At 42.4% G+C, this 17,736-nt stretch overlaps 1 pseudogene; it reads right to left on the reverse strand.

Annotated features, from left to right (window-relative positions):
* Positions 1 to 5,762: 5,762 nt before the first annotated feature.
* LOC130134808 (transcription termination factor MTERF8, chloroplastic-like) overlaps positions 5,763 to 17,736 on the reverse strand; it is a 54,390-nt pseudogene continuing 42,416 nt past the window's right edge.

Genomic DNA, 17,736 nt, shown 5'->3' on the forward strand with positions numbered 1-17,736 from the left:
GCTTAATGATTATGACTGCGAAATTCTATACCATCCTGGTAAGGCAAATAGGGTAGCTGATGCGCTAAGTCGGAAGTCTTCAATTGCACATATGATGGTTCAAGAGTGGCTTTTATTTGAAGGAATTCGAGACTCGGATTTCAAGTTTGAGGTAAGTCACCTCTCGAGTTTAATGGCTACTCTCAGGATTGAGCTCGAAATGCAAACCAGGATTAAAGCAGCGCAACCTTCCGATCTTGAATTTCAAAAGATTTTGCAAATGGACACAGCTAAGAGAAAACCCGACTTTCAAATAATCGAAGATGGGATCTTAAAGTTTCGTGGACGGTTGTGCGTGCCTAATGACGAAAGACTTAAGGAGGAAATTTTGGTAGAAGCTCATCGCAGTAACTATAGTATCCATCCGGGCAGCACGAAGATATATCAGAACCTACGCCAATATTATTGGTGGAATGGCATGAAGGGAGATATTGCCAAGTATGTGGCTAGATGCTTAACGTGTCAACAGGTGAAAGTGCAGCATTGTAAGCCTGGTGGATTACTGCAACCGCTAGAAATCCCAGAATGGAAATGGGAGCATATTACGATGGATTTCATGATGGGTTTACCAAGGAGCCAAAGAGGTAATGACTCCATCTGGGTTGTAGTGGATAGACTCACAAAGTCTGCTCATTTCATTCCGGTGCGAAAGGACTTTGCCATGGACAAGCATGCTGAGTTGTACGTAAGACATATAGTTCGTCTTCATGGTGTGCTAGTGACGATCACGTCGGATCAAGATCCCAAATTCACCGCCACATTTTGGAAGAGCCTTCAAAACGCCATGGGAACAAAATTACAATAGAGCACCGCGTTTCACCCGCAGATAGATGGCCAATCCGAGAGAACGATTCAGACTCTCGAGGATATGTTGCGAGCCTGCATTCTGGATTTCAAAGGAAGTTGGGAGGAACAGCTACATCTTGTTGAGTTCGCGTACAACAATAGTTATCAGCAAAGTATTAAAATGGTACCTTTTGAAGCGTTGTATGGCAGACCCTGTAGGACCCCTATTTGTTGGACTGAGGTTGGTGAACGAAAGATCACAAGACCCGAGTTGGTGCAACAGTCGTCGGATGCTGTTAAAGTTATCAGGGATAGGCTAAAGACGGCCCAAAGTCGCCAAAAAAGTTATGCAGACAGGTGACGTAGACCATTGGAGTTTCAAGTGGGAGATCACGTGTTCCTCAAGGTATCACCAATTCGAGGAACTTCGCGTTTTGGCAAGAAAGGCAAGCTAAGCCCAAGATATGTAGGACCGTTCGAGATCTTGGAGCGAATTGGATTATTGGCATATCGTCTAGCCTTGCCACCAAAGTTGGCTCAAGTACATGATGTATTCCACGTATCTATGCTAAGGAAATATGAGCCGGATCCGACCCACGTTCTAAATTATGAAGAGATAGACGTGGACGATAGGGTGTCGTACGTGAAAAGACCAGTGAGAATTGAGGATCGGAAGGAGCAGGTACTACAAAACAAAACTATTCCTCTAGTCAAGTTTGTGTGGCAACATCATGGAACCGAGGGAGCCACGTGGGAAAGTGAAGAGATAATGAGGCGTCAATACCCCTTTCTTTTTGAGGAATTAGATGTAAATTCAAATTTTGAAGACGAAATTTTTGTAAGGGTGGAAGAATTGTGAAATCCTGAAAATTCGACCAAATTTGGTGATTTATGAAATGGTGATTTCATCGATGCTCTATTAATTAATTCTCGCTCTGGTCTGATCACCCAGGGAATACTAACCAAAGGGGAAAGGCTATCGAAGAATTTATTTCTAGCAGCCGCCCGTTAGTTCGAGATAAACTATAGTTGCGATTGATCGATTTCAGCCACGAATTATGATCCGATTTTGCGTGTCGAGTGCTCAAGGATATCACACCCGAACTGTAGGACGTCGCCTCATAATTTTTATGAATTGGCCATCGAAAATTATTTGCTAAATTACCCTTCTAGAAATTTTTTTGTTAGATTAAATCTTGGCCTTTGGATTGAACTTGGAGAGCAAGGCTTGATCTTAGCCCTTGATCTTTGCTTGAGCATCAAGAACACATCCTAACCCTTGATCTTTGCTTGGGCATCAAGAACATATCTCAACCATTGATCTTGATTTAAATTTAAACCCTCTTTCTCTCTCTCCTCACTTTCTCTCTTATTCTCTCTCTCTCCCTCTCTCTCGGCCGAATAACCCACCACCGCTGTTCATCCACCAGCCCCTCACACCACCATCCTTGAGCCCCGTAGATCGCCGTGTGCCATTCACCACCGTTTGCCGCTTGCCGTGTCAAGCCGAGGCCGCCACGGACAGCCCATGTCGTCGCCGTCGTCCTCGCATCGTCATCGTTGTTAGATGAGTAAGTTAACATCTAATCCCTTGTTTAGGATGTTTAACTTGCGTAGGGTAGTTTAGCTAGTTATTGTTTTAGTGTATTTGAACTTCTAGAATGAGCGTTGGCAGGTCTTGATTGCTAGACTAAGTTGAAATAGATGTTGGATGTTGATTTGAACTCTTGGTATGGTATTTTCATGGCTGAGAAGTGGTGGATCTCAAAGTTGAAGGCGTTTCTTGGAGTTTTTATCTTGATTTCAGAACTGATTTTACTGTATGTCCCTGGTTTTCCATTTTTATAGAGCATTTTGTGGTTAGAATATTGAAAAGTGTTCTTCATAAAAGTTATTCATAAGATCTTGATCTATAACATACTTAAATTTCAGATTTTTCTGAACTCAAATGGGTTACACGAAGGTCCAATTTCTTACCGAATCAGAACTGTTTTATACTGTGGATTCTGTGACCTTCGTGCCTTCTCAGATTTTTATAAAAATTTCCAGTTCGATTTCGACCATACGTCCTTCACAATATTTGTAAACGAAATCCATGTCTACAACGTATAAAAATTTCAAAGTGTTTTGAAAGGATTTGGTTTGTAAAACGAGTATTTCTTTTGGTTGAGTTCCCCTGTTCCGGCGGACCAGTTCTGGGTTGTTTCCGAGCCATCAAAAGTGATCTTTGTATAAGGATTTTGGGATTGTGTTCTTCACGGAAAATAATTGTGAAGGTCTTGTTTATAACATATTCAAATTTTATAATTTTTGGAAACCATTTTCTATGCTTTTGAAGTTGATTTCCCAAATCATGCAAATCTGTCCAGTTTTACTAGAATTCCATAATCTGCCGGTCTTTACTTGAAATCTTTGGCTTTCGATTTCCGGCCTAATAGAGACAGTAACCACAATTACCTAGCTTTTCAATAATGTTTATTTGGCTGTGATCCGATGTTGAATGCTTTTGTAAATTCATGTTTTAAAATGAGGTTCACAAAGTCGATTGCCTTTTGCATGTGTGACCACATGTTATTGTTGTGTGGCATTGATGTGAGCACGATTCATGGATGTATTGGCTAAATGAAAAGATAAGAATTGGCCTGAATGCTTGTGTGCTCGTGTGGTCACACGTTGGAGCCGTCTTGCTGTAGATCACTTGACAATGCCTGATTTATCGGGGTCTTGCTGTAGATCGCTTGACAATACTCGATTTATCGGATGCCTGGAGATTATCTGGATTGCTGATACTCCGGATGCCTTGTCGCAGCCCGAGGCCGGAGTTGATGCTCCTTATGGGATATCATCTTACTGTAGATCGTTTGATGTTGCCGTATTAGAACGCCGTCTTACTGTAGATCGTTTGACGATGCCGTGCCCAACAGGGTGGGACGATGCCTGGATAGGTCCGGAAGACTGCCATCTTGCTACAGATTGCTTGATGTGTAGTGGCCCCGAGGGGGCGTAATAAATGGAATACGTGTGATGCATAGTGCTTGATTATGGGGTAGAAACTGCTAGGCATGGTATGGGACGTGCCCAAGTGGATTTTGCCTTATAATCGAGACACGCGCGATTGTGATGCATTGATGCATGGGAAATCTCATTACACGTTCTGGGTATGCGATATGTTTGATGCATCGTTGTGACATATGACTATCTATGTTATGCATATTATGTGTGCCAAGGCAAGGTAAGGATGCCTATGGTTGGTTAATGATTTGTGTCCAGTGCATGGTCGCGTGATTAGGGACCCCCGAGGTGAGTTGGCCTTCTAAACGGGGCTTAGGCGTTAACTTATTGAGATTTCTATCTCATTTGTGGTTGTTAAACATTTTTCAGGCCCTTAGCATGTTGATGCACCCAGTATGGTTCGGGGTGCTTGGAAGCTGACTTTTGGTGAAGTAGATTGACCCTAGCCTGACATCTTTTTGTAGACTTTTATGGAAATGCCCGAAGTGGGCTTGTAAAAATGTTCCCAGGGGTTAATCAAGTAAATGTTAAAATGGTGTTTTGATTTCAATGCTGTAAACCGTTTTCCTATCTATCCTTGTTTATTGTTATTGTCTGGGTGAATCTTTGTTTAGCTTCCGCATGCGTAATCAAAAGATAAAATGTTGGGTCGGCGACGCGTCCTAGGACGTCGCATCATAATGACCATTGCAGGATGTTGCGCGCTCGCGGGGTTCGGGGCGTGACACCTTCACTTCCAAACTAACCGTTGGACGGTCTTCAGAGGATCATCTTCTAATCTTCACCTTGGATAGATTTGTATAAAATGGATTGAGTAGCCGTTGGTTGACAAAATCAGAATCCCACTGAATCTAATCGCCCATTCAATTAGAATCTTGGTTTCCATAAGTAGAGTTTTATTCGTTGTAATATATACTTGTCATAATGTTTGATTGTCAATCAATTAGGCTGAAATTGAGTTAATCAAAACTTTCCTTTTGTGAAATCTAAGCCAGATCACTAGCTGTTATGTTTCGTTCCGAATAAATTCTGAGTATGAAGAATTTCTGGTTCTTGCTTTACATTTAGAACCTGAGTCAGCGTAGGTCTTTAGTAAATTATGAGTCATTAAGAAATAGAGTCTGAAGTTCTCTGACACTTTAAGATAACGTCTAAGTGTCTATACCAGTAGGGTTTGAACTTCTCGTTCTGAAACTCGTAGAGTCTAAAGTTTTCCTTCTGAACCTCGTAGAGTCTAAGCGTCCAGAAAGTTAAGTTCTCTTGAAGTATTAAAGTTACCTCTTCCAGAATATATTTACCTAGATCAAAATACTTCAGAGTACATATCAGATTTATAAGTTAATCATGGATAATTTTGTCAACTACAAAATCAGGAAGTTTCCTCAACAGAGATGACTCTCTTGATCATAGATGGCTTGCAATCATGTTAACTTATTGATTCCGACCATCCTTGTTAGGAAATCTATCTAAATTGCATAACAAGGGCAACCATGTCTTGATGCCTCATGCCCATTAACAAGATTATTTTCAATGTCAGATCACGTTTTTCGAGTTTCAGGACTAAGAATAGAAAAATGTGAGAGCAACCAAAGAAACATTGTTATCAATTCAAGGTGAATTCCTTTGTAATTGACAGTTATAAAGATCAGCCTCTTTTCTTGTTGTTTAAACATTAAAATGGAGAATACTCAGTCATTTCATTCAACTGGGTATCGACCATTTTCTTCAAACTTCATGATGGCTTTGCAAGTTTAGGGATGAAACAAATGACTTCCTATCTTCACCTAAGGAAGTCCCAGCCGGAATTTTACCTGGAAAAAAAAAAGAAAAACCGTGAACTTATAAAGCTTTGAGAAAACAAAGTACAATTTCCATCAATTTGGCCGTGAAGTTCTGCGGATGAAACTTAGCAACCCTTTTACTTTTTAGGCATTGTGCGCCTGCTCTTCTAGCTTCTTCTTTGCAAATCTCTCGGACGAAACACTTGGCAGATTTTTGAGCGACATTCCTTCTCCTATAATCTTCTTCTTCACCTCATTCCTGTGCATAATTCTACTCTCGAATTTGTAACCAAGGAATGCAGGGAAATCTAATAACTCGTCAAGGTCACTTCCCGTCTCCCCTACCATATATTCGACTTTCTCCTCCAGAGAATCAGGATTGTATTGAAGTATGTGAGGATGCTTCAACTCATAAGAAGCACGTCTTCACAGGAAAACCCATAACTCAAGAAGAGCTCAATCACCTTTTGCATATTCTCACAACTTGTCCTAGTCACAGCGCCTATTGCAACTGTGAATGCCTTCGTTTTGTACTTGTAACCAATTTTTACCAAAAAAACCAAGCTTATAAGCAATGTTACCCTCGAGAGAAAGACCCAAAAACAAAAGGGGCTTTTGTCAAGAACTTGAAAATCCCATTGGAGTTCATTCCACATTCTTTGAGAAAACTAATTCCGGGATGCAACTTCCTCTCCTTGCTCGCACTAACATTGTTAGGAAATACCAGAATGATCCTATACATTTCTCGATCAATCCTGCAATTGACCTCAAGAACTCTACATGGCTTTCCAAGTGTTCCACACGGCATTTCAAAATGGCAGGGTTTGCTCATCACTGCCCCGGTGGCATCCTCATCTCCTCCACTAAGTTCTAGGAGAAACTCCACTCTTGGAATCAATTGGCCATCCATATCAAAGTTAGGAATGGGGGGATGCCTCTCAATCAAATCAACCCCACCATAGCTGTTTAACATGAACAATCTTCAAACGGCTTAAGAGACATAGTCATCGTCAAATTCATATTGTTGAGAACATGAACAATCTTCTCTCTAGGAATCCCCCTGTCAATCACAAAATTAACCTTTTCCTCGAATCCGATTGAGAAATGCGGCTCTGTTGACATAAAGAGACGCTTGAGCTGCGTCAGGTCAACCTTTCCGTCTAAATTGCCGCGCATGAAGGGTATCAAGGGATCAATTTCATCTGCTGCCAACCCATAAAAGCATTTCGCAACCAAACGACAGAACTCAAGGCCACTAATTCCTACAGATTTCAAAGATACGACACAAGCCTGCCATGAAACGATAGATTTCAGCCTCAAATCCGGGTCCCTTGTCACGAGAGATTCGGTCTCTTTCTCGGTGAGCCCGAGTTCTTGAAATAACACAAAACGTGTTGACACCTGATTTTTAGCTCAATTTTTTTCATATTTTCAAAAATCTCAAAATTAGGACTAGGAATCTTGGCCAAGCCTAGAAACATATTTCTAAACCAAAAATGATTTTTTTTAGCGTTTTCCTGAATTTTTCTTTAATTTCTTTTAGTCAAAATGAGTGAGAAAATCAAGAAAAATAGCAAATGGAATCAGAAAATTCCATAAAAATAGTCCTTAGTCTTATTTTAAATCCAATTTCACTAATGCATCATCAATTTTGGAAAATCTCAATCGGGCATGTGTTTTTCCCAAAATTGGGTAAAATCAAACCCAAATTAGACCAAAAATTCAATTAAATCTTTTCTAGTCATTTTTAAGTCATAATATCTTCACAACAAATGATTCTGGGACCTTGAATTACTTAATGGTCAGTCCAATTGAACAATTTTTCAAAGAAATCGGAAATCCCCAAAATTCGATTGGAAATTAGGAATTTTAAGCCCAAATTGGGAATTGTGTCCAATTCGAAATTGTCGAACCATAAGACTATCATTTCTAGGGTTAATCAGATGTGGGTAATTCAATTTTGGCATTAATTTTGCCTAATCAGATCATTAAGACATCGAATTGAGCAAAACCCTAATAACCCGAGTACAAAAATTTGAAAATTTTGGACATGATTATGTCAAAAATTGGGGAAAATCACATATTTGGGTTTATAATGTGATGTGGAATTCAATTTTAGGATTTAATTTTGAAAATTCGGTTAAAATTGACCTCAATTAGAGGTTTTAGTCTGAACCGGGCTTACCAGGTCGATCGGGTCAACCTGACCCGACCTGGGTCTACCCTTCTTCCTCACCTGACTGGCCCAAAACGTGCAACAAACCCAGAAAATATCTTCTAAAACCCGCCACTTCATTGACTTAATCCAATTAATATAGCACATGAAAATTGAGTTTACCAGCTGGAGAATCTCCAACTGGCGTTGGAGATTCGTTACAACCATTTGGAGGTTGGTGGTAATGGATTTTGGGCGGGAAATCGAGCTACAAAGGGAGAAAAAATCATTATCCGTGCAGGAAGGGTGTTCGACGAAATCACTGAGAGAGAGAGAGAGAGAGAACTAGAGAGAGAGAAAGGAGTTTGAGCTTGAGAGATGTGTTGAGGTTCCCAGGACCGAGTGATCGGCGTTTTCCCGACAAGAAAAACGCCGGCAAATTGGCTCCGACGGTGAACCTCCTCACCTGGAAAGCCTGTGCCGGAGCTGGTCGTGAAGCTCTGAAACTCGAGCTCGGCCGGCGAGTCCAGACCTTTCCTGGCGAGACGGCGACCACTGGCTTGAAGAACTGATATCAATAGATCATTTTATAGTCATCGTTGGGTTCGGAAACTCCATTTTCGTCACTTTCAAAGCGGGTAAAGTTTGATGTCTATCACGGTTTTCCAAAATTCCAGAAAATGAGTTTGAGTTTAATATGGATGATCATGCGATTTCCTTGATGATTCTAAGTCCTTTGACGTCTAAAAACCGTTTCTAATCATATTTGTGATGTTTGATTGCATTTTGATCGTCGAATATGCATAAACCGAGTTGGCCGTTACCAAAACCACCTCGCCGGAGCTCGAAGAACCTTCGCTGGAGTGTCTCCCGTGGCCAATGGCCACCCAAGTCAGTCTTCTTAAACTTTGTTTGATGGTTTGGGACTTATTTTGACCGATTTAGACGGCTAGGGCGTTCTGTGTTATGATTTGAGAGCTCGAATAGCTATATTAGAATAGGTTGCCAGTTAAGGTTTTTGAATCCAATTTTTTGCTAGCCGGAGGTGTTCCGGTGACGAACTTAGAAGGCTAGATCAATACTGGAACATATGAACTTGATAATAGACCAAACAGAATGGCAATGAACTCATTGGAAGGTCGCCAGAGATCGACCCAAACCGGCGGCCTCGAAAACGAGGCCCGGTTCGGCCAAGCCAAATCGGGTTGAACCGGATTGGTCCGGTTCACCATCCCGGCAGGAAAATTCAAAAATAATAAATAAAAAAATAAAAAAAATCAGAAAAATCCAAAAAAAATTAGAAATTTTTCGGAAAATTCATAAAAATTTCAAAAAATTAGAAAATTTCATAAAAATTCAATTTTTTTTAGAAAATTCATAAAAATCCAGAAAATTCTGAAAATACAAATAAAAATGTGAAAATTTCAGAAAATCTATAAAAAAAATTCGAAAATCCATAAAAATCAATTCTCGGCTAATGAAATTCTAAAAAAAATCAAATCAAAAAATTCAAAAATTTACAAAATGGTCCAAAAACACTGTGGCCAACCTTGGAAAGTGTGATTTGAATTTTTGGAACTGCCTAAGTGGCATTTTTAGAAAAATCTCAAATTCAAGGGTTATAACCCCTAAAAAACCCTAAAACTCTAAAAAGACACAAATCATAAAATGAATAAGCCTTTAGGGCTTCATTAGGATTTTGATGTTTTTGGGTGCATTTTGATTTTTAGAGACAATTTAGGATTGTTTGGTTTGATTGACCTTGATTGCACATTTAATTCTTGATTGATTTTCCCCGCAATTAGAATGGATGGGATTAGTGGATAAGTCTCGGAAACTTGCATGACACGTTAGACATCGTATCATTCTTAGGTACTGAAAAGGCGTTAGGGATCTCGATTCAAGATCATTAGCGTAACCAAGTCCCCGTACTCAGAATCTCTAGTTCGTAGAATCGTGGTATTTCTCCTATATCCCAATTAGGTTTCTAGTCAACCTACCAATAATGACTAGTGGCGACTCCAAAATCGAGAACTTAGACTAAATAGGAAATCATCATCCGCTATCACGTGAGGTATGGTCTGGGAGAGACCTTGCACAGAAATACCTCCTAAGCACGCAAACCCTGAAAGTCCCAAAAAAAAAAAAAAAGGCGGCGCGATAAGCTTGGCGACTCCACTGGGGAGTTACCATTTCTAAGTGGACTTAGGCCTAGATAGAACGATACGCTTGTGATTTGTGCTCGCAAGGATCCCAAGTACGTCTCACTGACAATTGTGTTAAATGTTTTTGCAGACGAGAGGTATAAGGGGTGCAGTCTATGTTAACCTTTGTTTTGCAGGATGGTGTCGAGAATGAATGTGAAATGGTTATTTTAGAAGTGTTGTTTGATTACTAATTGATATGCATGCATTTGAATAGCTTAGGCACTACACCATTAGCATACACCACCCGTGGCCCAACTCCGGCTACAATTAGGTCCACCTTTAGGAGGTATATGTTTAGGTGAAACTGTGAGACGATTGCTCATGGGATCGTTTAAATACAATACCGATCATCGAGATGGAATAATATTCTTTCACTTTAGGCTGGTTGCCTATTGGGATGGAATCCCTTATTCATTAAGGTGGTGACCTCGAGCCTTTAGAATACCTTAGGCGTCAAAACCTCACTGGTTGCATTTGCTTGTCTTTGTGGTTGGTATACCTAAAATCAAACCGAAACATTTTGGTAAGCAAGTATCGTTCCATTTTCTTCTTTTATAATTTTGCAAGTTAGTTAGCATATTTTCAAAAAAAATGCCTAAACAATGATCAATGATTGGTTTAAATGCCCTTTTCATATTAGAGTGAATAATTAAGGCGCCGTACTCCATTACGACTATTCTTTCATTTTTAGATGAAATGTATAGGTCCGCGGCATTCAATTATTTATCCATTCATTTCGATGTATTCGAAATTGTAAACCATAGTTTAGGACTTTATGGTCTAAATGGAATGTGATGAAATTGGCATTTATATCAAACATTGAATTCATCCTCGATTTCAACTATGTGCTCTTTTAAGGCCTAAATGGATTTAAAGTGACATTTGCATTACTTTTTAAGTATGCAAGTATACTTTACCTCCATTTTACCTCAAAAGGACATATAATTGAAAATGGATGCATTAAAATTAATCAGTAATCCATGGTGAATAATAATCAATTTCTTTTACATGCTTGAGATCGAAATGGGGAAACTAGACATACAAGTCATTCCAATTCCAAGAAAGGAGCTTTTGGCATGGTGGGTAAACATGACAAAAGACAATAAAGCATACGTGAAGGAAAGACTTGGGTATTTGTTCAAACTCATCAACCTGGAGTACCAAGGGAGCTTAATTCAAGCATTATCCCATTTCTGGGAAGTTACCACCGCCACATTTCAATTGGGTGAGCACGAGATGGTACCTACACTAGAAGAATATAAGGCAACCATTGGAATTGATTTCGAGTCAAGAATCGTTGAGCCCCCAATTGGATTACCACCCACGATTGTTATAGCCAAATTCTTAAACTTGAAGACCCCTCAAATGGAAAAATTGATCAAGTCAAATACTGGGAGATTTCTTCTATCTTACTTGATGGCCAATTATTCCAAATTGCCAAAAGAAACTAGAAATACTTCCGCGAGGGTTTTCATTCTTGCCTTCTTCGGATTTGTCTTATTCCCCGCATCAAGGATTGGATTAAATCCTCTTGTTGCAGTAATTGCTAGGCAAGCTTGCCTAAAATGGGACTTCTCCAATATGTTCTTGGCGGAGACCATTATTTCATTGAACAAATACCAAAATCAGCAAAAAGGTGTACTTCAAGCCTCAGCTGGGTTACTTTCTGTGTGGTTTATTTCCCATATCCGACCTTGGGAACGTCATATACGCATTCGAGAGACCGACTCATCTACCAACCCTATCGAGAAATATTTGAAACTCCAAGACAAACTGCCAAAATACTCCTTTCATGAGTGGGCAAACTTCATTAGAGCATTAACTCCCGACCAGTTTCAATGGAGAATTCAATGGCCGAAGATAGCGAAAGCTCAAATTACTTCCCAAGAAGGCAATTTGGTGCCTTTGCTTGGATTGATTGGGGGGACTGCTTATTGCCCACTAAGAGTCGTATGGCAATTCGGAATGATTTAGTAAGTTCCACCTATTTAGCATCCTGAGGAGTTCACATTTGAGAAATCACAAAAACCTTTACCGGAAAAGAAAAATAAAGATTTGCAGATAAGAGTTGATAGGACCGTGAATTCCTTGAAGAAATCAACCAAGCAAATAGTGCAATGGCTTGAAAATTTGGAAGGAGAAATGAAACTCTTCTCGGCATCCAACGAGTATACAAAGTGGTTGAAGGCTAAACGAGCAATCGACGTCGAACCTTATGTACTGTCACGTCCCGACTCGGAATCACGATCGATACTTAGTGACCGAACATGACCCGAACGGACCCGTGACTCGCGGAAATATATTAGTTCGTCTCGTTTATTTTAAACAATCAAATGGGCAAAAGGACACTATAAGTGTCATAACTTGTGTACGGAGATCACTTTGGTGCCATAACTTTTTTTCGGATCACTTTGGTGTCAAGTCGGAGGAAAAACGATCACGTAAGTGTCATAAGTTTTTTTTGGATCACTTCAGTGCTAAAATTTTTGAAAAACGATCACTTAAGTGCTAAAATTTTTTAAAAACGATCATTTAAGTGCTAAAATTTTTGAAAAACGATCACTTAAGTGCCAATCTCCGGCGAGCCTCCGACGAGCCACGTCAGCTTTAGAAATTAATAAAAAAAATGCCACGTCGGATTTCCGGCGAAAAATTGTGTACGGCACCGGAGTTGGCACTTAAGTGATCGTTTTTCAAAAATTTTAGCACTTAAGTTATCGTTTTTCAAAAATTTTAGCACTAAAGTGATCCAAAAAAAACTTATGGCACCAAAGTAAGCGCCGTACACAAGTTATGGCACTTGTAGTGTTCTTTTGCCCAATCAAATGCGCACGCGGAAGCAAATAAACGATAAACGAGACAAACAGGAGTGAGATAAACAAACTGCGCACGTTATATCTACACGATACGTGCTTATTTATGTCGAGCCCTTCTTTACGGGCCCTTACAAGCCATTACATATTTTACATGCCCATTCCAAGGGCGTTTCCGACACAAGCTACTATCAAACAAACAAAACTTGGCTTGGGTTCCTAGCTTCGCTATAGCTTCTCGTTCCTCTCACTCCTCCCGCTCCTCCCACTCCTCGTCCGGCTGGCCATCTCATGCTCCACCCCCGGTTTGCCCCGGAGCCGACCCGCCCGATCCTCCAAATGGCCAGTTGAACCCGCGAAGTGGTCCAACCCGTTCTCCGTTCGCTAGGCGGTACCACGCCTCGTACGGGTGAGGGACTAACTCATCACGGCCTTCGTCGACCATCACATAGGTTGTGATTTGACAGTAAGCGCGATTCTCCCGAGCGTCGATCACAGTGAGGAGTTCGGATTGCATTTCTACTGGGTTTTCGAACCGGGTTGAAGGAGATGCCATATCACGAACCTGAAAAGAGGAAAGATAACGGGAGTGAGTCGGGGGACCCAGTTAGTAAAAACTCTAATATCAATCGAAGACGAGACAATCGTCGTTCGCACAAGTCGACTCTTACCGTATCGGCATCGATGGCAATTCAAATAGCAAAGTCATGCTACGAAACCAACAAAAACAAACATCAAACGTGAGTATCACACATGAACATTGTTAGTCGAGAAAGAACGAACAACCATGAAACCAAGAAAACGGGCCAAGCAACCCATGTTACAACGTATCGCAACTTGCTTTCCCGATATTAGGGAATTCACTTACTCAACAACTAACAAAACTAGAGAACAGGCTAGAGACGGGTGAGCTCGGGAAATTTCAGGCTTTCTCCTTGCTTCCTTCTTGCTTGGCCGAGCAAGCCTAGGCCTACAAAGGCCAACCGTGGGCTCTTGGGTAGAAACGAGAAGAAATACGGGCCAGTTTGGGATTTGTTTGGGTGTGAGCTTCTCGGGCCAAAAGGGTAAGAAAAACAAGAAACAAAAGGGAGAAGAAGATGATGGTGAGGTTGGTGTGAGAAGAAAGAGAAGGGGGGAAATGTCATGCTATTTATAGAACTCTTAGAAAACCCTAGAAAACCCTAGAACTAAACCAACAATGGAGGGCCTCTAAGTCAAATGTTATGATGGCATGCATTTAATGCCATTAATGGACTAAGGCCAAAGGAAATGATGAAGGGGCCAAGCTTATCTTCACCTCATTGGCCCTCTCTCTCTCTCTCTCCCTCTTTCCCCCCTTGGTCGAATGGCCTTCTTCGGCCCTTCCTTGGCTTGGCCAATTATTGGCCTTGCCTTGGGCTCTATTATTGGTGGCCAATTAGTCACCAAGGTACCTTAAATGAGCCATAATGGAGGGCACAACTCAGCTTGCACAATAATGGAAGGGGGAACACCTCATGGGGGGTCCAATAATGAAGGCTTAAGAGCAATAATTGCACCTTTGACCAAGTCAACCCTTTTTGTCTCTTTTCTTCAGCCAAAATCTAAACCGTGGGAGGCCTACAAGCTAGTTGGTTCCACTCAAACATCTCTCGGGCCAATCGATTTACCCGAAATTGGCTAAACAGCGCTATAGTCGCAACCCCGCATCATATTGATTCTCATAAGTTCCGAAAGTTTTCTCGCGATAAATAATTCTAATAATCCCATTTAAAATGAGGTTTAGTGTGCAAAAGCTCTCACAAGTGACCAAACATAGCCCTACAAAAATCTAAGCCAAACTAGGCCAAATTGGGCTTCTCGAGTGGCCTGGACAAATGGCCAGGCTAACCGGGCAAATGGCCGGGTATGTCGTCGGGTCACACGGGCACATGGCCGGGCGCAAGACCGAGCCGCACAGGCGTTGCGCCGGGCCGCACGGGCAACGTGCCGAGCACCATGCCAGGTCATACGAGCGAGGGGTCGGTTCATGGCCAAACACGCGTAACGGCCCATGAATGGCACGATGCACGACACATGGTCATATTTCTTGGGCACGGGACGGAATCGGAACCAGATCTTATGGGCACAACAGGTGGTACAATGGTTGGGCACAATGGCCAGCACACAACTGGGCACGTAGCCGGTCCGTGGCCTGGCTGATGGGCACGATGGCCGATCATGACCGGGCACATGGCCTTAGTCGTCGCGACCGGCAATTTTACTCGAGCCACGACTAAGCCACTAGGCACATGGCTTGGCACATATCTCGTCCATGGTCTACCCGACTCAACGCAACGATCCGTGGCCGATTCGTGATCGAGCCACGTTCGAGTATCAACGATCCATGGTCGACCCTTGGTTGTCATGTAGCCTTGTGGAATTCAGCACCCCGAAATTAACTCATGGTCATCCGGGACTAACACATGGCCGTGCGGTATCACCCGCGATCGATACTTGCCGACACTGGACTAATCCACATTTATCCCGGACCGTTCCACTAACGGCCCTTATGGTCGAAGGGTCACTCCACGGTCGTACTACTCTAATCATTTACATAGTCAGGGGGTCATTCCACTGTCTATCCCTAGGCCAATTCATGGACAATCTTTCGATCGAACCATGACCAACCCTCAGTACACTCGTTCCAATCATACTGTCCATTCCATTACCGACCCTCGACTTGAATTACTCGCTCATCCAATTATTACCAGCCATCGGCTTCCTAGGCCCGAAATCGGGGATGTCACAATTCTCCCCCTCTAATAAAATTTCGTCCTCGAAATTTAGACACGTACCTAGTTCCTCGAATAAATGTGGATACTGCCGCTTCATGATTTCCTCACCTTCCCAAGTAGCTTCCTTTATGCCGTGGTGTCGCCATAGAACCTTTACTACGGGAACAGTTTTATTTCTCAACACTTGCTCTTTACAATCCACGATCCGCACAGGCTCCTCAACATAGGACACTCTGCTGTCCAATTCGACCTCGTCGAAATTTAGTACATGTGCCGGATCGGGTTCATACTTTCTCAACATGGACACATGAAACACATCATGCACCTGAGCAAGTTTCGGCGGCAGCGCCAACCGATAAGCCAAATTCCCTATTCTTTCTAGAATTTCAAAAGGTCCTACGTACCTAGGGCTCAACTTACCTTTCTTCCCAAAACGCGACACACCTCTCATGGGTGACACTTTAAGAAACACGCGGTCGCCTACTTGAAACTCTAGAGGCTTCCTACGTCTGTCAGCATAACTTTTCTATCGGCTTTGGGCAGTTCTCAACTTATCTCTAACCACTTGCACAACCTCATTAGTGAGTTGGACTAGCTCTGGACCCGTGACCTTCTTTTCCCCGACCTCGTCCTAACAGACTAGAGTTCTGCAAGCTCGACTGTATAATGCCTCGAATGGTGCCATCCCGATACTTTTGCTGGTAACTGTTGTTATATGCAAATTCAATGAGCTGCAAATGTTCATCCCAACTCCCTTTGAAATTCACGATGCATGCTCGTAACATATCCTCAAGGATCTGGATAGTTCTTTCTGTTTGGCCATCCGTCTGCAGGTAATAAGCTGTACTGTATTGCAACTTCGTTCCCATAACAGTTTGGAGACTCTGCCAGAAAGTTGCAGTAAACTTTGGATCTCGATCGAATGTGATCATTACTGAGACTCCATGTCACGCCCCGAAACCCCATCGAGCATGCGACACACTTTTCTGGTCGAATAATGCGACGTCCCAGGATATCGTCGACCTAATTCAACTTATCAGAGATTTAAAACATCAGCGAAAGCCACCAACACCCGGACAAGAATTAACTGGGGGTAAAAGGGAGAATAAACATATTCATTACTTATCCAGCTTTATACAATATCCACATATACAACCCATAATATACAAGCACACCGAATATCTAAACTATGCACCACCGACATCAAAAAGATCAGCAGCCTGGGTATACCCTATCTCCAAAAATGGTACACTTCAATAAGCTTACACTTAGCCCCTACACTAGCCCTTGCGCCCTCTGGATGGCGTCCACTCAGAGTCTGACTCCTCTGGACCTGAATCTGAATCCCCCTAAACTGTCTGCTCCTCTGAGGACTCCGACTCGGCCTCGATCTCAATCGGGTTGTCTATATCACCCGACTCCGCTGGAACCTCGACCCGCTCCTCCTCATTTGGCTGCCCATCTGACTCGTCCTCTGGCACATACTCGGGCCCATACTCGGGTACGTCCTCTGGTTCCATCTCTGGGTCGTCTTCGGGCTCCTCTTCGGGATCTTCTTCCAGCGCCTCTTCAAGTTCGTCCTCAGGGTCTTCTTCTTCTTCTGGTTCCTCCTCTGGTATTACCTCGAGATCTACATCCATCGGGTCATACCCCGCCTGGGATTCTTCCGGCTCCGGCTCATGCTCGGCCACGGGAGGTTCAGGTGCTGCAGTAGCGGCCTGATGTCCAGACTGCGCCAGACTAGTCTCCAAACTAGTCATCTCGCCGTCAGGAGGGGGTACGGCTGTCGGATCCCAATCTCCTACTCCATCAAAAAGAACATCGAAGCCTCGGACGGGGCCAAACTCATCTATCCCGTTTCTAAACATCCAGGCGTTGTAGGTATGGGCCTGCCAGAGAGGTAGTCCTATGTCTACCCAAACTACGGTAGTATGCTTCACTCAGGTTATGTTATCATCTATCGGGTATTCTACGACATCGTGATCGGTGTGCATAGGAATCCCAAAACGCTGCGGCGGCGGCGACGGAAGGTTCATTGTTCAGGCCGGGGTTCTAAAATTGTTGGTTGAAACGACCATGAGATCACATCTCAATAAGCACACACTCTAAACCCCACCTAGGCTATCACGTACATCAAGACAAGTTCAAACAGAAACACGCTCAATGTCACTACACAACAAGCACACA

Source organism: Syzygium oleosum, unplaced genomic scaffold (assembly GCF_021117445.2).
Source record: "Syzygium oleosum isolate NSW1041296 unplaced genomic scaffold, Sole_v2.1 Sole_v2.24, whole genome shotgun sequence".
Classification (NCBI taxonomy): Eukaryota; Viridiplantae; Streptophyta; class Magnoliopsida; order Myrtales; family Myrtaceae; genus Syzygium; species Syzygium oleosum.